Source organism: Mauremys mutica, chromosome 1, assembly GCF_020497125.1.
Source record: "Mauremys mutica isolate MM-2020 ecotype Southern chromosome 1, ASM2049712v1, whole genome shotgun sequence".
Lineage (NCBI taxonomy): Eukaryota > Metazoa > Chordata > Testudines > Geoemydidae > Mauremys > Mauremys mutica.
This window is the reverse complement of record NC_059072.1, coordinates 161,623,214-161,650,291: the sequence shown is the minus strand read 5'-3', so window position 1 is coordinate 161,650,291 and position 27,078 is coordinate 161,623,214. Positions and strand designations below refer to the sequence as shown.

At 45.0% G+C, this 27,078-nt stretch overlaps 1 protein-coding gene across 18 annotated transcripts in view; it reads right to left on the bottom strand.

Annotated features, from left to right (window-relative positions):
- The window catches only part of ZBTB20 (zinc finger and BTB domain containing 20), a 666,697-nt gene that overhangs the window by 267,178 nt on the left and 372,441 nt on the right, over positions 1 to 27,078 (bottom strand). The window contains exon 1 of one of the 18 annotated variants that reach the window (XM_045001346.1): positions 899 to 1,107. The exons of the other annotated variants lie outside the window; for them this stretch is intronic. The gene's annotated coding sequence lies outside the window, so the exon portion shown is untranslated. Of the gene's footprint in view, positions 1 to 898; positions 1,108 to 27,078 lie in introns of those variants that run through there. 18 annotated transcript variants of the gene reach the window in all.

The window sequence follows — 27,078 nt, the reverse complement described above, 5'->3', positions numbered from 1 at the left end:
GGTGGGAGAGCATAGCACTCCACAATTAGTATCCCATGTGAGTTATGTTGGCACCATTAAAGATTTTGTTCTTCTGCCAAGGACAACATGTTTCAGAGAACAGAATAATACCTAAAAATGCAAATATTTTGACTCCTACCCTGTGTTTTTTCCCTATTCCTACTTTATTAACTGTAGAAAATATGCCTTTTCCTTGAAATCAGATAAAATGGGAAATGATAAAGGAGAATCAGAAAAACCCACCCACTGCCCTGCCCTGGCAAAACAATCATGAGATTAGGAAAAGTGATATCTATTTAACATGGAGTGGGGAAAGAGACTGGGTGTAGTTTGGGACTAGAAGTGAGAAGCTATGGATTCTATTCCTTGCTCTGTTACTGGCTCTCCCTTGACCTTGAACAAATTACTTCAGCTTGCTCTGCCTCACTTTCCCTAACTGTAAAATGGGCATAATTCCACCTAAGTCCCTCACAAGGTGTTGTAATACTTAAGTCATTAATGTTTGTAAAGCACTTGGATAGAAATCTCATCAAAGGAATTAGTATTTTCCCCAATGCCTTGATATGCCACTTCCCTATATGGACTCAAAGAGAAAACAAGGCAAGGAAGAGAGGTAGAAAAAACATACAAACAAACAAAAACTCCAAACTAAAAACTAAAAATCATGGACTTGCAGTCTATAAACCAACTAGTTCTTCCTATTCCCAGAGGTGGCCTTCACAAAACGACTTTCTTTTCCTATGCATCCACTGTAGAGTTTCTTTTCTGCTTGGCTGGGCAATCAGGTATTCAGAGCATAATGTAAATGCTCAGAACACAGAGACATGAAAAGTTGCCAGACAGAAACTCCAAGTGAAGGATTAACATTTTTCTCTCCCCCACAAACCCTCCCCCTTACCAGCTCATCCAGTCCTCTTGTTTTGTCTCCTACAAGCCTTGTTAGCGGTTGCTAAGTCTGACACCCACTGGTGGCAGCAGGAAAGCCTACCAATACAGGCTAAGTCATCCTAAACACAGGATCTATTTGGTCTGTCACTGCCTAGTGAATACAAAGTGCAGTTTCCTCAGCTCTGCAAAAACTGTTTAAAGCTCCATCTTGCAGCATGATTGTTGTTACTTAAAAAAATAATAATAAAAAAGCTTTGTTTCCTGCTTTGCTTCAAAGGCACCAAGAATAGAATCCTTGACACATCACATTCTGGAACCTCACCACTCACCAAGGCTGTAGTTCTGATCCAAGCAGTGACGAAGGAGAATCACCTCACAGTCTCTTGAGAGTGGTAAGGCTTGGCTGCTAAACTCCCCCTGCCCTGATGGGCTTTTTGAGTTCACTGTGTTCCAGAGCGAGTGCCGAGGCAGAGAAGTTAGGGAGGGGAGAGGTGGGAAGGAAAATCACTGGAGCCTCTTACGATCAAACTTCCACTAACCAAGAGGAAATGTCTTATAAATAAACAACAGCAAGAGAAACACAAAAATCCATCCTATCCTGCCAGAGGAATGTACATTATTGTCTCTCAACGGAAAACTTTACACTACATCAGAAAGCAAGAAAGCAGCCATGTCTCCTGAAGCTACCTCCCTTGAAAAAAAAAAAAGCACAACATGAACTTTAAAAAACAAAACAAAACAAAAAAAACGTTGTTGGGACGTTCATGCAATTTCCCAGTAGACAAACAAAACTGTCCAAATTCAACAGATGTCACTGTTCCAGGATTTCTTGTGGCAGCCTATTAACGAAGTTTCTTTAGCTCTGATCATCACTGCGCCATTAGCACAGTTTCAGAAGGGAAGTTCAAGGCAAGGGAAAGAAGGAGGAAGGTCAAATAAAATATATAGAGGCATTGATAGGCCATGAGCATTGCAAGGGAGGTACTATTGCTCTCCCTTTCCACCCCTCCCCGCCCCCGTGCTCTGAGAAGATTTATGGGCTAGTAAGCTAATGTCATGATTCTCATCCCCAAAGACTGGAATTCATATTTACTTACAGATAGGTTTTATCTTATCATAGGTCACAAGTGAAGTGAGCATGGTGATCTCAATACAGTCCCTAGACTCTTGTCTAAAACCAAAACAACTGCACAGATTGGCACAATGCAGTGTGAGTCACAATTCTCTGCCCACGAGAGGCCAAAGATTGCAACAGTAGAGGCACTGAAGGCTAGATATCAGAGCTATGTTGCGGGAGGGTCCAGGACTACAAGAGCAGGGTGATGCTACAGGTAGATTGGTAAAGCTGTGTGTGGGCCCAGGGCTAGAATAGAATAGGCTGCTGGTCAGAATGAGGTGCACTGAAAAGTTGGGTGTTGGGCCAGGACAGGAACAGCAGGGGGTGCTGCAAGTTAAACGTCAGTTGTGAGTGCGGGGGGGACGGGACACAGGATGGGAAGGGTTGTTGGAATAGCAGTGAGTCCACTGGCAGAACCGTGAGAGTGTGGCCACTACTACAACAGTAGGAGCTCTGTCATTCCAGACTGAGTTTCAGTGGAAGAGTTGCACAACTCACCCATACTGCTTTCCTGAGCACCAATGTGTTCATCAGATACAAATTAAAAATGCATATTTTAATATGGTGCCTCGCTAGTGAAGTGGTGCTCTCCCTTTCTGGGCTCCCTTCCATGATAGGTGCTTTACCAATGCATACAGATTAGCCAGACAGAGGCATGTTTAGATAGGAGGTAAGATCAAAAATAAAAACTGAGTGAATTGAAGATGAAAGTTATGGATAAATACTGCTCTTTCAGGCTCAGGCCTCTTTGGGAAGTTATTATTGTTAGAGCATTTTGAGGTATATAACTCCAAGCAGGCCATAAAAAGAACAAAACAAGAATTTTAAAAGGCCCCTCCAAAGGCAAAATAGTCAGAGTGACATCAGCAACACGTCACATGACAAGGTGTGGGAAACAGAAAACTTACTCTAATTGATCATGCCAGTCTAATTGATTAATTGTAGATCTGACCACCTGGCTGATGCATGGTGATACCAAGCATTATTAATGTGTAATCCGAATCCAAATGCACATCCTCTCCAGCACCATCCACAGTAAATGACCACCCTGAACCCAAGGTAAGTTTATCAACCTGCTAATCTGACTCTCTGGGATAAAAATGGTCATATTTCAGTTTCTTCCCTTACACAGCCAACCTCCTCCGAGCCCCCTTCCTGGTATGTATTTTTTCCCCACTAAAATCGATCTGCAGTTTCAGTACACTCAGATTTTTTTAATTGTGGGTGGTGGTGGAAGTTCAAGCCCACTGTAAAAACACTTGATAGTTTCTGTAGAGCCTTCAAACAAAGGGTGTCAAAATGATTCAAAAACATTAATGTGTTAGCCTCCCAAAACCTATGTGAGGTACTGCAGACCAGTATTACTGCCCCATTTTACAGTAAACAGTAAACTCAGTGAAACTGAGGCACAATGTCAAAGAGTGAGTCAGGAGAAAGCCAAGAATAGAACGCAGAACTCAGCCCACTGCTCTAATCTGCTCCCCAGAACCTATTCTCATCTGTTTGGTCATCTATTGGATTATCCTTGCATTCATTCCTCACTTAAGACACTTTCTGCTTGGGTTTTGAGGAGACAGTTCTTATATGAACACTGAGCCAAATTATACTCTCTCTTCAGTGAAGCCCCACTGAAGTCAATGAAAAGTCAGAAATAGTAGGTGTTCAGGTAGCATGGTGGTGGGTGTGGTACAAGAACCTGAACAGAAGTTGAGAAAATAATTCCTGACCAAGCCTCGTAAAACATCCAACACTTCCATGCAGAAGATAAGATCTGCAAGCTGGGTTGCAATGATTTGCTGAATTCAAAGAATTTGCATAGATGGAAGTGAGGGCATTACTTGGCCCTCTTGATTAATAAATTAGAGATCGGTAGTAGGCATTAAATTAAGCACATTGGCATTTGGATTATTTAGTATCATGGAGCATTAGGGAAGCCTACAATATGAACAGGGAAAAGAAGACCGAATTAAACCTTCCATTAAAAAAGCCTACGAGGTTTCTCAAATTTAGGACTAAACAAACAACTTATGAAGCAGACGCATTATGAAGATCATTATCCAAATCTCAGCAAATTCCACTGGTTGCCAGTCAATGCAGATTCTTTCCATTACAGATTTTAGGAGCAACTCTGAATCATGCCATTCTTATTTCACCTCCGTTACCAGCGGCCACAGCCTCAGCATCACAAAATAATAAGAGTCAGGAGGACAATCATTTTCCTCCAATTCTTTATTTTGACATTTCCCATTTGTGCCCTTTTTCAAAGTTTTAATTTGGTAAAGGCACTTTGCAGCCTGTCTTTTAACAGGTCACTAATAACCTGGGATGCAAGAGCTCATATTTCATTTTTTTGCTGCTGCCGCCACTAAATATTTCATTTACCTTCAATGCGGCAGGCCGCTTTGGAAGACTTTATTTTTATTTTTTTTCTTCACTGACATTGTTTACACACTGGTTCTAGGGATTTGTTCTTCACTATTAGACTCATTTGCTCATACCTAATTAAGCAAAAATAATCAGTTGGCCACAGAAACATCTCCACTGTGTGTACTATATGTTCTAGCGAGGTCTCTTCAGAGATTCCTTCTTGAGACATTTTTCCTTTTTTTTAATATATATATACTATCATCACTGAAGCTTTACTGATTCAGCCTGTCTTGCCTGTTATCTCTGGGACTAGAGTCTGGCAGACTGGCACATCAGGCTGTGATTCTACAGGTGCACTCAAAATACACAACTTCCCAGTATTACTGAACTATGTCGTTTAGAAACACAAGAGCAACTCAGGGGCTTATCTGGCTGTCTGATGTATGCTGCAAAATATATAGGTCTCAAGGAGCCTGATACTCTCATGACCCCATATGCAAGGCAAAGGAGATAAAAAAACACTAGAAGTAGGAGGGAGTGTAGGAGAGTGATGCAGACGCGGTTGCATAGTCTCCTCCTCTTCATGCAGTTAGGATTCAGTGGGTCTGGAGGATGCATGCTGGAGACAACACTGGGGATAAGCTGCAGGAATCCACATGGATGTTAATTCAACTCTTATCTCCATTAACCTCTGTTCCACCTCTGTAACCCCAGTGGGGAGGAAAGGTCTTGAGATGACAGAGCACAGGCCACAGGCTGGGCAGCGCTACAGAAAGGCTGACACACAATGGGGCTGGCACTACCTCCCTCAAAGGATTCTTGGGATCCACTGGATTTAGACACTATTTTCCTGGTTTCTCATCAGGTTGAGAACACTTCTCTACAAACTCTACAAACCTTGTGGAACATCCCGGTACCCTTGTCCCCTTTTGTACGTTTCTCCATATGTGAGGGTGTGTGTTGAAAGTTGCAGTGTGCCCAAAATAAACGAAGCTTTGAGAATGTAATGACTTGTTCCCTTTACAGAGCCTTTCTTCTCAAGATCTCATAGCGCTTTACAAATACCCCAGTCAACCACTGTACGTAGTATTACTTCACTAATTTACCATTTGGCACACACAAATTAAGAGTCACAGACGTAATCAGTAGCAGACCCAAGATCAGAACTCAGGATTCTGGACTGCCCGTACTCATATTCTGCTCTGACCACTAGAGCACATTCCATCAAACAGCACCACTCCCATGGAAATAATCTATTCTAGCATATTTTCACCTCAGTAACATAATACTCCTTTCACTCATCAAACAACATCTCTGCGTTTGTCACTAAGCTTGGACCTTGTATATGCTGCCGCTCACAAATACTACTAGACTATGACATGTGGATATTGACAATGCTGTTATTTTAGAGAAACAGGGAGCATGTGCTCAGAGCACTGAATTAGGCTCAGGAGACAGGTTCACTTCCACACAGACTCAAAGTCTGATTTCTCTCTCTTTCCTTCACCGCCTTACCTGTAATATGGAACTAATAAGATTTTCCTATGACACCGGGGCATTGCAAGGATAAATTAATTAATCTATATGATACTATGGCGATTGAGGCCATATAGATACCTAGATAGATAGTTATTCCTGCCCTTTGGATGTTGCGGAACATTAGGGAGACTACTGTAACTCTCTTTTTCCAATTTCTGAATCCCATGAAGCCTGCATTTGCATGGAAAGCTGCCTCCAGAAATGTCCATGGTACGTACTAGATCTGTCCCATTCAATTAGGTCAGATTAGATGATGGTAATGGTCCCTTTTGGCCTTAAAATGAATGAATTTATGAATGAGGTGTGTGCACTGCTTACTTAACCCACTCTTCAAAATTCTGCTGCATGGACCAGCCTTACACACCTGCCCACATTTACAAATGGTCACATGGAAGTTTAATCTGGTCCACCAGACGGACTGCTTATCTTCTGAGTGAGAGACATATTTGGGATCACAGCACATTATTCCTCTATGCTCTGCAATGGTTCACCATCCAATTCTGGATTCACAATAAGGTCCTGGTCTCCATCTTTAGAGCCTTTACTGGAATAGAACATGCCTGCCTCACAGACCACTTCTCTCCACTACACTGCAGAGAGAATACTGTGGGAGAATATTCACCTAGGTGCTTTTAAAATTAACTAGGTACCTTTCTACCTCTTTAGGCACCTAAATACATTGGAAATATGGCCCTAAGTGACAACCAAAGTCATACAGGAAAACTGTTGTAGAGCTAGGAACAGAACCCAGATCTCTCAAGTCAGCATCCGAACCCCTCTTATACTTAATTCTTGTAATCTGATGCCTACATATTATGGTTATGGATGCAGCAGTGCTACATTAGATTAGATCAGATAAACTGACTTTCCAATAGTTTCCTCCTGAGGCAGTATCTAGATGTATAAATATAGATATTCTGCTAGTCTTCTCCTGATGCAAACACAGGTTTGTTTGTGGCTTTTTTTTGTTTTGCAGAAACTATTAAAATGTAACAACCCCCAAAATATTCCTGTGTTTAAAAAAACAGATCATGGATGCAGGAACAGTCACTCATGATTTGGAGTGGGCAAGCAAATAATTTTCATTTGACTGTGCCCTTGTATTTGCAACTAGCTTTTCTGCTGTGACCCACTATACTTACCTTGTCTACTGCTCTAACCAACAACATGCCTTTTTAATCTGCCTTCCTAGGGTCTGCATTTGATTACAGCATTCATGTTCTATTTAGATTCTTTTGTATCATGCCCTGTGGTGCAAGCACGAAAGGTGTTATTTATAAAATGAAATTCTGTTGTATTGCAGCTTGGATTCAAAGAGGACAAGTGATATTAAATACTTACTTTATTTAATAATATCTTGGATTTATTAACTCAATTTCCTTACAAGATTAGACATGGGAGGGCAGAAGGGATTATTAACTAATGAACAAGCTTCAGGCAATACCCCCCCCCCTCCCAATATATATACACATTATTTCAATCATTTCTATTTAGAGGGCCAGGATGTGCACCTCCAGCTTAGCATAGTGGCTTTGTGTACAAAAGGCATTGCATATAACCATTGTTGGAAACAGTGTATGGGGAAAAGTGTACTACCCCTTTAAGGGACAACCGGGCAATAATCTAGGAGGCCCCTTCCTGCCCTTGGGCTGAGCTATTTAAACACAGGAATAGGAAACCGAGACATGACAGGGGAGGGAGGAATAGAGAGTAGAAGCCAGAGAGACTGCAGTGGGTGGTGATTTCTCTCTCAGGCGCCAGGAGACAAACCTAACATGACTCACAGATTTGGGTTTGTGGATTTCGTTTGGGAGCTCTGCACCAGGGTCCTGACAAACTGTTTGTTGTAATGATTCCTGTCCTGAAACCTTATTAAAAAGGCACATGACATTTGGTTAATGTGTGTTGGCTTCTCATAGGTCCCGTTGCCATACTCCTTGCCATACTCCTTTCTCACCTCCTCTTTCCACAGTTCCACTACATCATGAGCCACTTGTCTAGGAGGCCGGCGTGCACCGGGGTGAGGAGCGAACTCTTCCAACACTGACACCTCTATAGACCTGTATATAAACCATCGTAGATGCTTATGAAGCATCCAGCCTTCATCTTAACTCAGGTGAGTTCTACCAGCCTGGGGAGAAGGTGTGGCAAGTTTCCAAACTTGTGTTCCTCGTGTACAAGCATGCTGTGCCTCTATGATCTGACATTTAGTCTTTCAGGGTATCTACAGTCCATCTTTAACAATCATGTATTCATAATAACAGTATGTTTAACCTGAAAACCTTTACCCTACAATAAATGCAGTACATTTTCTACCAACAAAATCTAGAGATGGGCCCAAGCTGCAAACCTCAGACCTGTGTTCAAAACTCCCAAAAGCCCTAGGTTGGTGCACATATACACTTTGGGTTCAGGCCCATTTCTAAACAAAAACTAAAACCCTCAAGCCCCTGTTCCTAAAAAAGCTTTTACAAAACAGACACAGTTCACATAACTTGAAATCTGTCAAGTCCACAAGTAAGACCTGAGTCTGACATAGGAAAGTGAAATAGCATCAATGTCACAAATACTAGTGGCAGAAAATTCCCACTCCGAGGTGCATGACAGGTAAAAACTTTCACCCCAGGATCTCTTGCACAGTTAGAGGTGAGTCACCAACATCCAGATTCATTAGACCCAAAGGTGCCACTCAAATAAGACAAGCTACTGATAGAACAAGAGAGATTAGACTTTTAAAGTATCTGATAGATTAAAAGGAAATTGTCAGGATATGTTAAATGGATATTCAAGTACTTAGGCCCCAATTTTCACCTACTTAAAGATCTTAAAGCTGGATCTGAGACAAAGATCAAAAATAAGGGGTGGCAACTTTTTTTTACTTACATGGCATCATTGTCAACAAGGACCCAGTGCAATGTAAAATTCACTGCATGAAGATTATCAGCAGCTAAGAACAGATAAGGAATAAAAGATATTCAGAACCAAGATTTGAATTAAGGATCATCTCTAGACTCAGGTGAGAAAACCTTCAACATGGATCGTCAGGGAGAATGTTCCCAATAGAAAAGAGGGATAAATAATAGGATTTGATGGAGCAGAGGTTAAATTTGGGTCAAAAGTGAAGAGTGACTGAGAAGCAGACTTATGGTGAATCTTTCAAAAGTAGACATAATAATTGCAACCACAAAGGACACTCATCCATTGCACCAATAAAAATACATTCTTGGATCCTGTATAGGCAATATTGCTTCTGTCTACCACTGCCTCCCTCCTGATGCCCCAAGACATCTTTCATTTGGATTTTATTCCATGAATATTCCATAATGAAAAACTCTGCTCCCCTTTTCAGGAAAGCCGGTGAAAATATATTAGCTAATAAATGGAAGCTTATGGATTTCCTGACAATCACAAATTGGTCACCATGAGCATGAAAAGTGGTCTCAATGGAAAAGTTACAGAAGTACAGTTTCCAAGTCTATACATATTATGAATGTGCAAAATGTCACACTTTGGAACCACTGAACAAGATTTGGCTCATTACTTAGATCTCAGTGAGATCTACAAAACAAGCCAAGTTTGAACAACATTGGTTTTGAATTTATTTTAAATTACGCAGACACAAACTTTTGTTACTGAAACATGTTGGAGAGAGCATAATCTACTCTCTCTCTCTCTCTCTCTCACACACACACACACACACACACACACACACACACACACACACACACACAGTTTTCAAGAACTATATTTTTCAGAAAAATTCACCTCTGAGTTAAGCATGGAAAATTTCAGCCCCAAATTAGTTTGAGAAAGTTGTAAGCACATGAAAGTATGGAATAAAAATGGAAACTGCATTTTAGCACTGTCTATAGAGTATGTTATTATGTCTGAATTAATTATTATGGTCAGCATGCAATGAATAAGTTAGGAATGAAAGTATTCTGTGATCCAAGAACACAGATTATGAGTAGCTTTCTTGATGTGCTGCTTTCCAAACCCACCCACCTTCTATTCTTCCATACCTGCTCACTGAAGGTTTTCACATCCCCTCCATCTGAGCATCTCAAAGCAAGCAGAACAGGGCAGAAAATCTGGCCCATTATTTTCAAGCTTTTAGGAAGAGATTCAATCCAGAAATGCATCAAAATCTGGACTCACTTCTGAGGGTGTCTGGCTTTGTGGTTTTGGTTTGGGTTCATTTCTAATTAAGCTAATTGAGAATTAGCCAAGAATAAGAAAAGAGAAAATACAGAAAAGTAGTTGAGAGATACATTAAAAACCCAGTACAACTCCCATCAAAATCAAGGTGCACCATCCACTAGCTTCAGTGGAGGTAGGCTGAGACTTAAGAGAATGAACTTCAGCTGTATGGTGGGACTGACTGAGTAGCCAATACAATAACCGGAGAATGAGAGGTAAACAGTTCAGAATGACCTGGAGTTAGGGAGAACCTTGCTGGATGCATTCTGCACGACTTATGAGCTGTGATCACGGCAACTGTGATCACCACAGATCTGTCAGAGATTCTACTAGGACGTGACATACAGCACACACTGTACCACCCTTCTAAAGTGCTATCTGAATGCATTTTGACTCATACTTTTCAACCCCCAATCTGTCCCCCCATCCCTTCTGCACACTCTTTAAGGCTCCACCTGAACATCAAAAGCAGATCTCCCTTTTCCCCCAGTGCAATCTTTTAAAATATCAGATTGGGACAGACACATCTCCAGCCAAACAGGAATCAAATCATACCATAGTGTACCTGGGAGAACTCTACCCCGTCTCTGAATGCACTCCCTTTGTCAGATCATATCAGGAGAGTCAACCTTTGAAACCTATACACAATGTGGTGCAATAGCTCCTTAATCCTTTCTCTCTGTAAAACTAATGATTTCAGCTCACTATGAAATTTTGGGATAGTCTATGCTGTAAAAATTACTGTGTCAAGGGATCCAGTTACAACACAATTACAACTAAATGCCATTTGGTTTTGCAGTCCTTAGTGGAAGCAAATCATGTTCTAACTCTACACCCAAAGTATGCTACAGCCTTGGGCTTTGCAAGATGGCATCAAAACTGGGCACCTAGATAAAATATAGTTGGATCTAGTCCATAGTTAAAAACTGAGCTGTGCTATAACCATGTTGGGGGATAACTTTGTTGTAAATGAGTCGCCTGACATGTCCTCTTTCATAGCAGAGATGAGTTATTTAAACATGAGTTACAAAGGGAGTGGAGGCTTGGGTGTCAGAACGCCTGAGCTCTACTCCCAGCTCTATCCCTGACTCATTATCTGATTTTGGGCAAGTCATTTTAACCTCTCTGTGCCTCAGTTTCCACAACCATAAAACTGGTTGTGGAAACTGAGGCAAAAAAATTCTTAAGTACTTCACTGAAGGAGAGAGAGGTTGTGAGGCATAGCTCACTAATTTCCATTAAGCGCTTTCCGATCCTCAGATGAAAGGAGCCAGAGAAAGGCAAAGTATTACTATGATGTTCATCGACTTTTTTCCTCACAGTGACTTTGCTGTAGCACTCCATGGCTGTTGAAAGCAGACAGCAGGTAAAGCAGATGTATGTGAGATCTCATGAAAGATCACCCACATCTATTTTCTTTAGGGTAAGTTCATTTTCTGTGCCTGTTCTGTGGGCCCTTGGAGATTAAATACAGCTGAACACTATTAAACACTTAGCCTCGGTGCATGAAGAATATATTCTTTTAGCAGTTTTATTCCTTTATCAATTACTACTTTAAGACACTTGCACTGTATTATTTTATATTGGCCAGTTGTAAAGATAATTTACTCCCTGAGCAGTTTTATTCCTTTAACATTCCAAACTTTTGTTCGATGTTTATCACGTGATGGTTTGTGGCAGATACTAAGAGGAATTATTTACTAAAGGAGATGATACACTGACAGACTTTTGTGCATTTTTACCATGCTTCAGAAAAGAAATCTGGATAAGGATTCTGGTGAAGCTCCATACTTAGCTGTTAAGCAAAGTGAAATGCTTTCTCTCCCTCTATCAGGGGCAAGACCTTTACCAGAGCCTTGCTCCCAGCTACAGCCATATAAGTATTCACACAACAAAATATAATATCCTGAGTTTGTTACAAACTTGAAACTCAGCCCAAGGGTCATTGCTCTGTAAATGTATCAAGTGAACCTGGAGCCAATTTATGTCTTCATGGAGTTCATGCTGAAGCCAAGAGAATTTGGCAGGGTCAAGTGACACTGCCACACAACATGATTAAAACCAGTAATTTATTTGACCCCAAACCACAGTAAATGTCAGGTAACTTAATGTGAAGGCCTCTCAGTCAGAGAGCCCGTCCTCATGTCAGTACTGAAGAGCAGGGTATGGTGGCAAGATGCCTGAACATGCTCAGTAGCATCCTACAAGGTCACAAAACAAGGCTGCATTGCCATGTAGCCCATACATAATACAACAATGAAAGAAGGATCCAAGTATTGCCATCAAGGGAAGAGCTGGTGGCTGGATGGGGCGTGCATCAGAGTAATGATGGTATTTCAGGGCTGTATGATCAGAATTTAGCTTTTGTGGTGACAGTGCTACACAGATCAACAAAGCCTTCACAGCTCAGCAGAAGACTCTGATTTCATTGCAAAGCAATAATTCAGGACAGATGATGAAAGATTTGCTGTGGTTCACAAACCCTTTAAGTGAATCCGGACCCAGTTTTGAGTGACTCTGGGGCCGTTGCCTTGATACCAGGCAAGATTTGAAGTTCTGTGTAATTTCCACATGAACCTTTGAAACCCTGGAAGCTCACCTGAGTTTTGCTTTGAACACAGAAGTCAAATTGAAGCTTTGTGAGAAAGGGGTGCAGACCCTGGCAGATCAAACCTACTAATACCTAGCTCTTATAAGTGCTTTTCATCAGTAGCCCCCAAAGGGCTTTACAGGGAGGTCAGATGGGGAAACTGAAGCACAGAGAGGGGAAGTGACTTGCCCAAGGTCACCCAGCAGACCAGTGGCAGAGCAGGGACTAGCACTTAGAGTTCTTGAGTCCCAGCCCAGTTCTCTAGCCATGAGGCCACAATGCCTCATGAGAGTGCTTGCAAAGGGCCAGCACAGAGTTGTATTCAGCTCTGCTCAGCAGCCCCAGACAGGCCAATTCCCTAAACACATCCCTTAAATTGTATAATTGAGTTCACTTACTAGCTCTGGATGAAAAGAAGTGCCTTACTGTCTAGAAAGACTGGTGTCAATCTTTATCCCTCCAAAAAGCTGGCTACTTTTAAGTTTTCCATGTTCAAATACAGTTGTAAACTATTAAAGCATTCTCCCTGGTGCATGGAAAACAGAGTTTGAACAATCTTAGTCCTTTATGAAGGGCTGATTCCTGAGGGCTGGTCTACACTACGGGGGGAAATCGATCTAAGATACGCAACTTCAGCTACGTGAATAATGTAGCTGAAGTCGAAGTATCTTAGATCGAATTACCTACCGTCCTCACGGCGCGGGATCGACGTCCGCGGCTCCCCATGTCGACTCCGCTACCGCCGTTCGGGTTGGTGGAGTTCCGGAGTCGACAGGAGCTCATTCGGGGATCGATATATCGCATCTAGATGAGACGCAATATATCGATCCCCGAGAAATCGATTGCTACCCGCCGATACAGTACAGCAGTACAGCATGCTTTTTTGTTGCACAGAATGTTTATTTTTGTAACCATTTTTTCCTTCTTTCCACAGTTATTTACTGGAGGGTTTTTATATACTCTCTCTCTCTCTCTCTCTCTCTCTCTCTCTCATAGATTAAAGAGCATCCTTTTGGATGTGACTGTAGGCTGCCAGTCAGGATAGAGCACATAAAAGTGAGATATCCTTGGGATTGATTACATGCCTTTCACAGTTTGTGCATCCAACCAAATTAGACCAGAGGGAGGGGCAAAACCTGCTCGTTGTGTAGTTTTCATTTGTTACATGTTCAGTTAATGCATTAAAATGACAAGGAATAAATCTGCTGAGAGAACAGTCACAGACCAAGACCTACATATAGACCCAGAAGGGATTCCCACACTGTACAGGCATCCAACTCTCTACTAGCACAGAACTTCCAGTGTTGTCCCAAAGTCCCCCAAACATAAAGCTATGACTATCCTGAATTTTAGTTGTTTTCCCCAGTGGCATCTTCTGTGTCCAGACTGGAACCATGAGAATCATTCATTTTCTCCCAGCTCTAAATCTAGCTTCAACCACTGAAGTCCTAAGTCCCAGCTACCACTACTGGAGAGAACTCTGTTCAGATCTTGCCAGTGCCATTCCTTCACTGGTCAGATGGATTGCTGTTATATGATATGAGACAGTTCCTCCCCTGGTGGCACTGTGCACACTAACTGCATTACTCCAAACTTATGCCTGCTTGTGAAGAAAAAGGAACAGGCATTTCTCTCAGGTCTCTTGCATGACAGTGCAGATCTCCAGATAGAAAATTATCTTAAACTTGAATTGCTTTATACTAGAAGATGGAAGAGAGAGGAGTACATGAGGTCATGTCAGCCTGTAACATCACTGGTAGCTGAGGACATATTTGTCCTTGGCCATCATTTGTGGACAGGGATGCAACAACAGGTGCTCGCCAAATCCCATCAGACATTAGAGATAAAAGGATAGGCGGCATCTCTCTCACCAGCAGAGCTTGGATACATCATCACCTCTGAGCTGACTGATGCATGGCTTTCTACATTGCCCATTCAGCTATGAGGAGGAGCAGGGCTGGCCCCACATCAGCCCTAGTGGATATGAAAAATGAGCAAAGAGAATTTTGTCCATAATGAAAGAAAAGATTGAGAACCTTTAAAGTTGTTGGGGAGATTCAGAACTACATGTGGTAAGGAACATATTGGAGTTACAGTCTATGTAACTGACAGCCCCAGTGCAGGGCTCCAGCTTTCAGTACCCCACAAGGCCTCACTTCAGTCAGTAGAAGCGCCCCTGGTGAGGACGCACACTGCTGACAGAAGGAGCATAGTGTGGACGTGAACCACCATTTTAATTAATGTGGTGACTGTATGTCAACTTAACTTAATTGGGCCTGGTCTACAGTGGGGGCAGGGGGAAATCGATCAAAGTTACGCAACTTCAGCTATGTGAATAATGTACCTGAAGTCGACGTACTTAGATCTACTCACCGCGGTGTCTTCACTGCGGTGAGTCAACTGCTGCTGCTCCCCCGTCGACTCTGCCTGCACCTCTCGCAGTGGTGAGTACAGGAGTCAATGGGAGAGTGCTCAGGGGTTGATTAATTGCATCTAGACTAGACACGATAAATCGACCCCTGCTGGATTGATCACTGCCCGCCAATTCGGCGGGTAGTACAAACATACCCTTCGACTTGATTTTGTAGTGCAGACAAGCCCCGAGTCTGGAATAGGAGTAAACTGTGTGGATCCAGTGAATGGAGAGCTCTGATGGGAAGAAATAGCAGAACTAGAAGTAGAGCTGGAAAAGGTACAGTAATTCTGAAAGAGAAAAGCCTGGGAACATCTTAAAAGCTGGATACCAGGTGATGTACCTGGAAGAGGGAAGAGAAAAAAGCAGAAAAAACGGTTACTTACCTTTGTAACTGTTGTTCTTCGAGATGTGTTGCTCATATCCATTCCAGTTAGGTGTGCGCGCGCCGCGTGAACGTTCGTCAGAAGATTTTTACCCTAGCAACCCCAGTGGGTCGGCTGAGTGCCCCCTGGAGTGGCGCCATAACGGCACCGCATATATACCTCAGCCGACCCACCCACTCCTCAGTTCCTTCTTGCCGGCTACTCCGACAGTGGGGAAGGAGGGTGGGTGTGGAATGGATATGAGCAACACATCTCGAAGAACAACAGTTACAAAGGTAAGTAACCGTTTTTTCTTCTTCGAGTGATTGCTCATATCCATTCCAGTTAGGTGATTCCCAAGCCTTACCGAGGCGGTGGGGTCGGAGTGAGACGTGGCGGAATGCAGGACCGCCGAGCCAAAGGCTGCGTCATCTCTCGACTGTTGGACCAGAGCATAGTGAGAGGCGAAAGTATGAATCGACGACCAGGTCACCGCTCGGCATATCTCTTGGATTGGTACTTGTGCCAAAAAGGCAGCGGAGGACGCCTGGGCTCTGGTAAAGTGGGCGGTGAGATGGCCCAAAGGGACATTAGCCAAGTTATAACAGGTGCGTATGCACTCTGTGAGCCACGAGGAGATTCGCTGCGATGAGACAGGAAGACCTCGCATCCGGTCAGCAATTGCCACAAACAGTTGCGGGGATTTGCGGAACAGCCTTGTCCGATCAACATAGAAAGCCAACGCCCTGCGGACGTCAAGGGAATTAAGTCGTTGCTCTCTCGAGGAAGCGTGAGGTTTCGGAAAGAAAACTGGAAGGAAGATGTCCTGGTTATTGTGGAATGCGGACACCACCTTCGGGAGAAATGCCGGATGAGGACGTAATTGCACCTTGTCCTTATGAAAAACGGTGTATGGTGGGTCTACCATGAGCGCCTTGAGCTCAGAGACCCGTCTGGCTGATGTGATAGCCACTAGAAAAACCGTTTTCCATGACAGGTACAGTAAGGAACAGGTGGCCAGTGGCTCAAAGGGTGGGGACATGAGCCTGTTGAGGACGAGGTTAAGGTCCCAGGTGGGAATCGGGTGGCGCACCTGGGGGAAGAGACGATCAAGGCCCCTCGTGAAACGAGTAGACATTGGGTGAGAGAACAGTGTATACCCGCCCTCAACGGGGTGGAAAGCGGAGATAGCCGCTAAGTGCACTTTTACAGAGGACAGTGCCAGGCCTTGCTGTTTCAGCGACCAGAGGTAGTCAAGGACCATTGGAAGCGGAAGCTCTGACGGAACAGCGTCTCGCGCTTCGACCCAGCAAGCGAAACGCTTCCACTTGGCCAAGTAGGTAGATTGAGTGGAAGGCTTTCTGCTGCTCAATAAAACATGTTTCACGGGAGCAGAACAGCACACTTCCGACTGGTCTAGCCACTCAGGAGCCACGCCGTGGAGTGGAGGGACGTCAGGTCTGGGTGACGGAGAGTGCCGTGATCTTGAGTGATGAGATCCGGGTGAAGCGGCAGAGGAATTGGGCTGGCTACCAACAGATGGAGCAGCGTGGTGAACCAGTGTTGCCTGGGCCACACTGGCGCAATTAAGATGAGCCGTGCCTTGTCCTGCCGGAGCTTCAGCAGTACTCTGTGTACGAGGGGGAACGGGGGAAAGGCGTAGTACAGATGACACTTCCATGGAAGGAGAAAGGCGTCCGACAGAGAGCCAAGCGACAGGCCTTGAAAGGAGCAAAACTCCTTGCTTGTTGATATAGTACATGGCCGTTGTGTTGTCCGTTAAGACTGAGACACAACGGCCGCGGAGGCGAGGTTGGAACGTCTGGCATGCCAGGCGGACTGCACGTAGCTCCCTGACGTTTATGTGCATATTCAATTCCTGTACCGACCAAAGGCCTTGAGTACGAAGATCGCCGAGATGGACTCCCCATCCGAGGGACAAAGCATCCGTCGTCAGGGAAAGGGACGGTTGAGGAGCATGGAATGGGACCCCCGCGCATACGTGGGAAGGGGTCAGCCACCAATCCAGGGATTGAAGGACACCCGATGGAATGGTGAGTAGGGTATCCAGAGGGTCCCTGTGCGGACGGTATCTGGAGTGGAGCCACAGCTGGAGTGGGCGGAGGCGGAGCCTGGCGAACGGAGTTACGTGCGTGCAAGCTGCCATGTGACCGAGGAGGCAGAGACAAGCGCGGGCCGAGGCCATACGAGAGGCCTGAAGGGCGCGGACTAGTTGTGCAAGGGCCTGGAACCGTAGCTGAGGAAGGTAGGCTCTGGCTAGAGATGAGTCCAGGGTCGCGCCAATAAAGTCCAACCTCTGAGCTGGTACTAGGGTAGACTTCTCTATGTTGAGAACTAGGCCCAGGCGCATGAATAAGTCTTTGATTACTGTGACCTGTCGCTGGACTGTGTCCTGCGAGTCCCCTTTGATGAGCCAGTCGTCCAGGTATGGAAAAACGCAGATGCCGCGCCGACGGAGGTGGGCGGCGACAACGGCCATGCACTTCGTGAATACCCTTGGGGCCGTAGAGAGGCCGAAGGGGAGGACCGCAAACTGGAAGTGAAGGTGTGCGATTGTAAATCGGAGGAAGCGTCTGTGCGGTGGAAAGATGGCGAGATGAAAATAAGCGTCCTTCATATCGAGGGCGGCATACCAGTCTCCCTGTTCCAGAGTGGAGATAATGGTCCCGAGGGACACCATGCGGAACTTCAACTTCAGCATGTATGAGTTGAGGTCTCGCAGGTCGAGGATGGGACGGAGGCCCCCTTTGGACTTGGGGATCAAAAAATAACGGGAATAAAACCCCTTGCCCCTCTCCCTCTCCGGAATGTTCTCGACCGCTCCGATGGCTAGGAGCGAATGCATCTCTTGTAAGAGGAGTTGCTCATGAGAGGGGTCCCTGAAGAGGGACTGGGAAGGAGGGTGGGAAGGAGGGGGTGAAACGAACTGCAGTTGGTAACCGCGTTCCACGGTGCGTAGGACCCAGGCATCGGTGGTCATCCAGGTCCATGCCGGGAGGAAATAGGAAAGGCGGTTGGAAAAGGGCAGGGAGGGAGCTGAAGAGAGCTCTGGTATGCTGTCCCCGGGCGCATCTTCAAAAGGATGGCTTAGGCCCTGGCGGTTTAGAGGGGGTTCTGCCCTGGGACGATTGGTTGCCAGGCTGCCGCCTACGTCCACCACGACCTCGTCGCCGACCAGAGTCCTGCCTGTAGCGAGGCATATAGTAGGGCCGATTAAACTGGGGGCGGAACGGACGCCTCTGGGTAGCAGGGGTATGCATCCCCAGAGTACAGATGATGACCCTGTTGTCTTTGAGGTTTTGAAGACGGGAGTCCGTCTTTTCAGAGAAGAGGGCCTTGGAATCAAAGGGAAGGTCCTAAATGGTGTACTGTACTTCAGGTGGGAGCGTTGAACTCTGCAGCCAAGAGATCCAGCGCATGGTAACGCCCGAGGCTATAGTACGCGCCCCCGAGTCAGTTGCGTCCAAGGAGGCTTGCAACGAGGTGCGCGCAACCTTTTTACCTTCCTCTACGAAGGCCGCGAACTCCTGTCGGGAATCTTGAGGTAGGAGCTCTTTGTACTTTTCCACCTCAGCCCAAGTGTCATGTGCGTAGCGGCTTAGCAACGCCTGTTGGTTAGCCACTCGGATCTGCAGGGCACCGGCGGAGTAGACCTTGCGGCCAAGCAAGTTCATTCGCCTAGCGTCCTTTGATTTAGGAGCGGGGCCTTGCTGGCCATGACGCTCTTTATCGTTGACCGACTGCACCACCAACGACGATGGGGTTGGGTGTACATACAAATATTCATATCCCTTGGAAGGGACCATGTACTTGCGCTCCACGCCCCTCGCTGTGGGTGCAATAGAGGACGGAGTCTGCCATAGGGTATCCGCAGTGGCTTGGATAGTCTTAATGAAGGGCAAGGCTATGCGGGTAGGGGCGTCCGCTGATAAGATGGTTACTATTGGATCGTCCACTTCCGATACCTTCTCCGCCTGTAGGTCCATTCGCAGAGCTACCCTGCGAAGGAGCTCTTGGTGTGCCCGTAAATCAATAGGTGGGAGACCTGCGGACGACGACCCCGCCACCGCCTCGTCCGGAGAAGAAGAGGAGGAAGAAATCCCGGGCAGGATGGTGTCCCGGTCAGCGTCTGGGGCCTGGGAAGGCTCCTGCTCCAGGGGTTCCTGGGCTGGCTGATTGCCTTCCTCCGCACCTCTGTGTCATCCGGTGGGCGGGTTATTGTAGCCTCCGGGGCGCGTGCCTCGTTTGGTACAGTGCGCATGGTAGGCAGAGGAGCGCCTTGGGCTTGGTGGTAGGCCCAAGGGGTCCAGTAACCCCAGTGATGAGGGTCCTGGTCCGCTTGATGGGACTGGTGAAAAACTCCCGAAGGGACCTGAGGGTCATACTCGTCGACGTAATAACTGCTGGCGTGTGAAGAGGCCGAGGCGTGTCGGGAGGGCCAGGGTGGAGTGGATAACCCTTGCGCCGAAGTGCCGACGGATCGTAGTTCCCGCCTTTGCGGCGACCGGTGCCGGGAAGCATCTCGATAGCGAGAACGGGAGCGAGAACGGGACCTGCGACCGGCCCGGTGCCGGGAGGTCGACCGGGATCTCCATGTTCGGTGCTGGGACCGGCTTCGCGAGTATCGGCGGCCGTATTGGTGCTGAGATGTTGAGCGGTGCCGCGAGTCTGACTGGTGCCGCGTAATGGAGCGGTGCCGGGACTGCGAGCGGCGTTGCGATCGGCGCCTAGATGGAGAGCGGCGTCGAGAGCGTGAGCGCTGGTGAGAGCGGGAACAGGATCGGTGCCGGTCAGGCTCGGTGCCGACAGGCGGCTTGAGCATGGATGGCTTGCCCATGGAACGGGGCGCCCGCACCGGCGGTGCCGGGGGCGGTGGCACAGTCAGGTCTGTGAAAGCAATGAGGTCCCGCACCGCCTCGAAGATCTCCGGAGTGGACGGCAGTGGCATCTCTACCGCAGCCGGAGCCGGGGAGGCCACAGGTGCCGGGCTCGACGGCCTCTGAGGGGCCGGAGTCGCTGGTGCCGGCAGAAGCATCTGCGGCGGAGGGACCGGTGCCGCGGCAGGTTTCGGTGCCGGGCTCTTTTGCTTCGGCACAGGCGTCGGTGCCGAAGAAGCAGCGGCCTTCCCTTTCTTTGCCTTCGGCGAGAGAGAGCGCCTCTGGGTGGGTTTCGGTGCCGATGACACTTTCGGCTGCACGGCCGAGCAGCCCGGCGCCATGGCGGCGCTGCGAGAGTCCAGAGGGACAGCAGGCGGTGCCGCGGCCGGAGGGGTTAAGGCTGCCTCCATGAGGAGTTGTCTTAGCCGAATGTCTCTTTCCCTCTTTGTGCGAGGCTTGAAAGCCTTGCAAATTGAGCACTTAGAAGATAAGTGCGACTCTCCTAGGCACTTCGAGCAGGAGCTATGAGGATCTCCTGTAGGCATAGGCCTGCGGCAGGCCGAACACGGCTTGAAACCCGGGGAGCCGGGCATACGCTCCGGTCCCGGGCACGGGAGGGGGTTAATCCCCGAACCCGCTAACTATCTAACAGTAACTGATTAACTATGAAAACAAGAAAACCTACAACTAAGATAACAACTATATACAATTTTTACAGAAAAACCTACGAGGAAGCTAGGGAAGCGGAGGTCAGACAAGCTGCACTCCACTGTTCCAACGACCGACACGGGCGGCAAGAAGGAACTGAGGAGTGGGTGGGTCGGCTGAGGTATATATGCGGTGCCGTTATGGCGCCACTCCAGGGGGCGCTCAGCCGACCCACTGGGGTTGCTAGGGTAAAAATCTTCCGACGAACGTGCACGCGGCGCGCGCACACCTAACTGGAATGGATATGAGCAATCACTCGAAGAAGAACAGTCACATTTTTGGATTCAAGCATCTATTTTTTTCTTGCATGCCTCTTTTCCGCCCCCCTTTCTACTCAGACATGGAAGACTTGGATTGGTTTGGGAATTTGTACTCATACAGTTTGGGCAGAGTGACATTTAAATTCCTAGTTTGTCTAAACAAATCTAAAATATTGCATGTACAAATGTCTGGTTGCAAAACCTGCACATGTGGTTATAAAATCAAGATGGATAGTCCATTGAAAGTTGACCTACGGTATCAAAAAAAAATATTCACAGATACTAAGGCCAGAAGAGGCCATTGTGGTAATCTAATCTGACCTCCTGCATAAAACAGGCCACATAATTTCATCCAGTAATTTTTGCATGAAGTCCATAAGATAAGAGACATCTTAAACTTGTGGGAGAAGGGAAAAATCTGAGAGTAGAAATCTAAGAAACAAGTGAGCTAGAACAGGCACCAAGAAAGATCTATGAGTCAAGTAGATGCAATGAAGGGAATGGAGTTGCAAATAGCTGCCTATCTACTGTATTTAGGTATTTATGAAGGACCTGGTAAATCAGTAACGAAGGCACAGAGAAAAGACAGGAAGGAATAAGAGTGAGATATAATACTGGAAAAGATAAAGGTGTACCAAGAAATGATCAAACAAACTAATTGTAATACATACTTGTTAGTTGAAATTATCTGAACTGTGATGCTTGAATTGTGGCCTCCTGCTCCATGCTAAATTATTGTTCAAAGAACGAGCGCGAGAGAGAAAACGGAAGGAAAAAGCTCTCAGTTCCCAGAAGGGATTTTGAGAAGAAATACTACTTGCTGCATTTGTCTATACAGTTTCCTGCAACTCCTGCAGAAACAGTGTGATAGATTTAATCACCTAGAGTGCAATTAGATGAGAGCCCAAGTGCAAAAAACCTCAAACACAAGACTCATCGTTCCTCTAACAAACTGAAACTCCAAGTTTCTCCATTATCCTTGTTCTGTCCAGAAACAGCCCTCAAACATCTGAAACATTCCTGGAATTAACAAATATGTGCTGATTTCACCTTGCTTCCTGATATCTCTCTGGCTGGCACTGATTTACAATGCATGGCATTGTTGTGCTGTGGGAATATATTTTGTCTTTTTTATTTCTTCTTAAATTTCCCAGTAACCGCAAGAGGGAGGTTGAGTCATTGAGTAATAATAAAAACTCCTTAAATCAAAGGATGAGTAAGTGTATGCAAGCTTTTGTTATGGACAATTTCTTATAGGCTGTAGTCCACTAAATCAATGTTAATGTTAGTTAATTTGGCTTCTAAAAGGTCATTTCAACAGACAAACTTTTTCATGGAACTCAGGTACTCATTACTTTGGTATTGAAAACCAGGACAGGGACCTGAGTGGCAATGTGTTTCTTCTAAACTGCGGTAAAAATGATTTTTTTCCATGCTCTGTAGCAAGAGTGAATTTAAGACCCATAGGATACAAAGCGTATAATTTGGTAGAAAAAGACAAAAAGAAAACAAAGATGACAAATGTTTGTCAATTTCCAAGTCAGTAAAGGTGCAGTGTTCCAAATTTGCTCCATGCAATATAAATGAACTGTAGGACATGATGCACAAGATAACTAGAAGAGAAAAAATCTAATGCTCCCTACTTTAGTGCTTTGGTCACATAGTGAAGCTCAGAAAAAGATAATTTAGCTTGGAGGCTGCCAGTTGAAACTAAGCATCCCATGTATTTCAAACATTTCTTTAATTAACAAAGAATAAAAAAGTAAATAAATGTGCATTCCCTGGATTACTTACAAATACAGTCCCACATTTCAGGTACAGTTCACCTGAATTTCCTTGGAAATCATCAAGGCCGTGTAAGAGGGTTTAATCTCCTGCTCCCCCATACATTTATGCAGCCAATTTTCATGTCAAATAGTTCTTGCAAACATTATCTAGTTCTCACAACAGCTCTTTGAGATAGGCAAGTATCATCTTTGCTACTTTACACATGGGGAAACTGAAACAAAGTGGTAAAGTGACTTTACCAAGACCACAGAGGGAGATGCTTGCTAGAGCCTGGATTATTTGGAAGTAGGCCCACCTGATTGCTATTCCTGTGCCTAAATCACTGTCTCTCAGTAATGTTACAAATAACTGCGCTGGCCCCTCGATTAACTCTACCTCCCTTCTTCCAACCCCACTGTCTTAGGAGAGAGGGCTAAGTTTTTGATTTAAGAACAGGCAACCCTAATCACAAAGACCCTAAAGGTCACATTACCCTTTTCCGGTCTGAGGGCACACAAGACCAGGGAAGGCAAGGCAGTTTCCAAGCAGTTTGTTCAATTTACACTATCATTAACTCCCACACTGATTATTTTGGGACCCCTTCCTAGAAAGCTGTCTCTCCCAATTTTCTGAGACAAGTGAGGTCCTGACCTTACTGTTCAGATGTGGTTGGGAAAAAAATTTCTCCAAGGCGAGCACGAACCATTTCTACTGGCTTTACACAGAAGAAAGGAGTGCTATGGGAAATTAAAATCAGTTCTAACAGCCTTAAGTCCCAGATCACTGGGACTGGAGCTGCTATATCCAGTGCATCCCTAGGGTATATAGTTATATTTTTATATACATAATATATATACACACAAGAAATAACAATATGAAACTGGTTGGCATGGTGGCAGCACAACACACCTGGGACTTGGGCCAGAAGTGGCCTCAACTCACGCTCTCCCAGGCTTAGCAAAGAGTGATTGTAAAGCATGAAGGTGTCACTCTTGCTATCTTGAAGGGAACAGTAACAGCTGCATAACCTCATCTAGCAATTCTTTCCAGAGAAGTCCATACAGCTGCTTAGCACAGGGTCCTGAGAAAACTGAGCTTTCTAGTCTCCCTACTAGACAGTGAAAGGAAAATTACAGTTGCCTTTAATAAAGTGAGATCAGGGATGTGTCCCTCTAGATAAGAAACAGAAGTAGGAGTCATTGGTTCTAGACTCAGCTCTGCTACATGACCTTGCCCATGTCATAACACATCTCTGTACCTCAGTTTCCCCATCTGTAAAATGAAGATAACAATATTGCCCTACCTCTGGGAGACTGTGAGATTTAATTTATTAATATGTATAAAGAGCTCTGAGTTCCTTCAGTAAAAAGTGGTACAATATATAAATGTAAAATATTTATTAGTTTGGGGAAATAAAAAGGCAAGTGGGGTGGGTTTGCATTTATGCTCATTACAGCTGGCAGGAGACTAAAACCCAGTCTGCAAATCTAACAGCAAAACAAAACAAAACAAAAAATCAACAACACAAACATGACTGTAGAGCAGGGGTTGGCAACCTTCAGCATGCGGCCTATCAGGGAAACCTGCTGGCGGGCCGCGAGACATATGTTGACCGTCCACAGGCACAGCCCCCCGCAGCTCCCAGTGGCCATGGTTCACCGTTCCCAGCCACTGGGAGCCACGGGGGAAGGGGGTGTGCCTGCAGATGGTCAACTTAAACAAAATGTCTCGCGGCCCGCCAGCGGATTTCCCTGATGCGCCGCATGCTGAAGGTTGCCGACCCCTGCTGTAGAGCTATTGAATTACTATGAGAGATCACTCTGCCAGCTATTGAAAACTAAACAGCATGGCTATTCTATCTAAGAAACATTTTTTTTTACGTTAGATATTATTAAGCAGTGTATTTGTGCAACTAGACAGTCAACATCTTCTTGGTTCAGCAGACAATCTATAGTGATTTGACCTCTGAAATCTGTACAAAACTTCATTCCCTAATTCTCAATTTTCAACACTTAAGCCACTCAGTGGCTACTGGAATAAGAAAGCCATTTTCTGATGTACAAACAGCAAGCTACAGGCCCACCCAGAGCTTACAGTGCAGTGATACACAATAATAACAATACTGTTCTCTAACACTTCCATCAGACGATCTCCATGCATTTTACAAACATCAATAAATAAAGCCTCACATACATCCCTGGTAGTATCATTAACCCTATTACACAGATGGGAAAACTGAATCACAAAGCAGTGAAATGACTTGCAGAAGGCCACACAACAACTCTGTGGCAGACCTAAGAAAAGAACCTGAGGCTGCCTACTTCCAGTTCTGAGCCTTAACACAAAGATCTCCTTACTACCATCACAAAAAAGACCCAGAGATTTTGATCCCAATTTTTTAACTTCAGTGTCTAAATTCCACAATGATGTGGTCAAACTTGACACATGGTACCTAAATGGGACATTTTATAGATTTTATTAGGGTATGTTCCCTTTTTTGTTTAAGTACATGCTTTATGAGACACCTAAAGGCCTTTGGGAATGTCGCACAATAAAAAATTACCATAATCATTTATCTTGGAAAGATGGAGGGCTGAGTCAACCCTACTGGGACTCAAAACTGTGGCTGCATGAAGTCTACGTACCCGCAAGCCAGAACTGATGCTTAGGCCAATAACACTCTTCCCTGTAGGATACAAGGTCCATTTAATCAATTTACATACAGGCTCATGGAACAAGCAATAGTAGGGCTCAAAAGAAGAAACAAAGCAAACCTACAGTCATTTATCTGAACACACTGAACTTGGATGTCTGGATAAACTGAGAGCCGGACATGAACTACCCTCAGTTTTGCTTTTCCAAAATTAATCCTAATTCTGTCCTTCTCTGCTCATAAAGTACTGATGGGCCTGAACCAGAACCTTGGATCCTAATTCTCTCAAGCTTTGGGGAAGTTTAAATCCAGAACCAAACTTCACGGCTCAGACTTATTTCTGCTCAAATGTATTTGATTCTATTTCGCTGCAGGGAAAAAATAAAACTTTTCCTCTAAATATTTTTTCTTTGTAAAGTGGCATATTTCTCATCTTTTCCAACTGAGACTATTCCAAATGCACAGCTGGGAGGATAAAATCTTTGGGATCCCTTCTTCCCTAGAAGTAAAAGGGATTTACATGCATGAATTCCATTAGTATTAGTAGGAGTGCTCTGAGGAAATCATCCATGCATTGAGATGAGAATATGACCCAGAGTTTAAACAGACTCAAAGTTCAGACATCTGGGGCCCCCCGCCATGAAGGGGAACAAAGAAGTAGAGAATGTAGCAGAGCTTAGTTTCACAGTAAAAGGACATCTAGGCTGGCAAATCCAAGTCTCCTTGATCCAGCAGCAGAAATAATTTCAAGCTAGACATTTAGGAGGATTTGCTTTTCCTTATGAGTTATTTAAACATTCAGAAAACAAAGCTATGTAAACTGAGTAGATGTACATGGAAGAGCAATAACAACCAATTTTTACCCATTTTATTTTAAACATAGCAGAAATAGTACAATTATCTCCAATTAGCTGACACATATCACTATGTTACAGTGCAGTCAAATCAGCCTACACTGGACTCAGAAGTACTAGTTCAGGTCACACTGTAGGGGAAGGATTCTAGGCATGTATACTCCACAATAATTTATTACCCCATGAGATTATTAAAATGTTCTAGTCAATGGTAAGTTCCCTTGACTAGTTTATTAGAGGTATTTGGAATTTTTCTCATTTCATTTATTAGAGAGACAGCATACAAGCACAGATAGTTTGTGGTGTGTTCAAATGGTGATGCATCTCTGGGATTCAGCGGTGCACTGTATGCCCAAAGGGAAACACTACGCAGTGCTAAATTATGTCACTATTATCTTGATTCCTGACTGACTAATCAAGCAACTTAAATCCTACATCAAAGAGCAGGGTAAGAAAAGA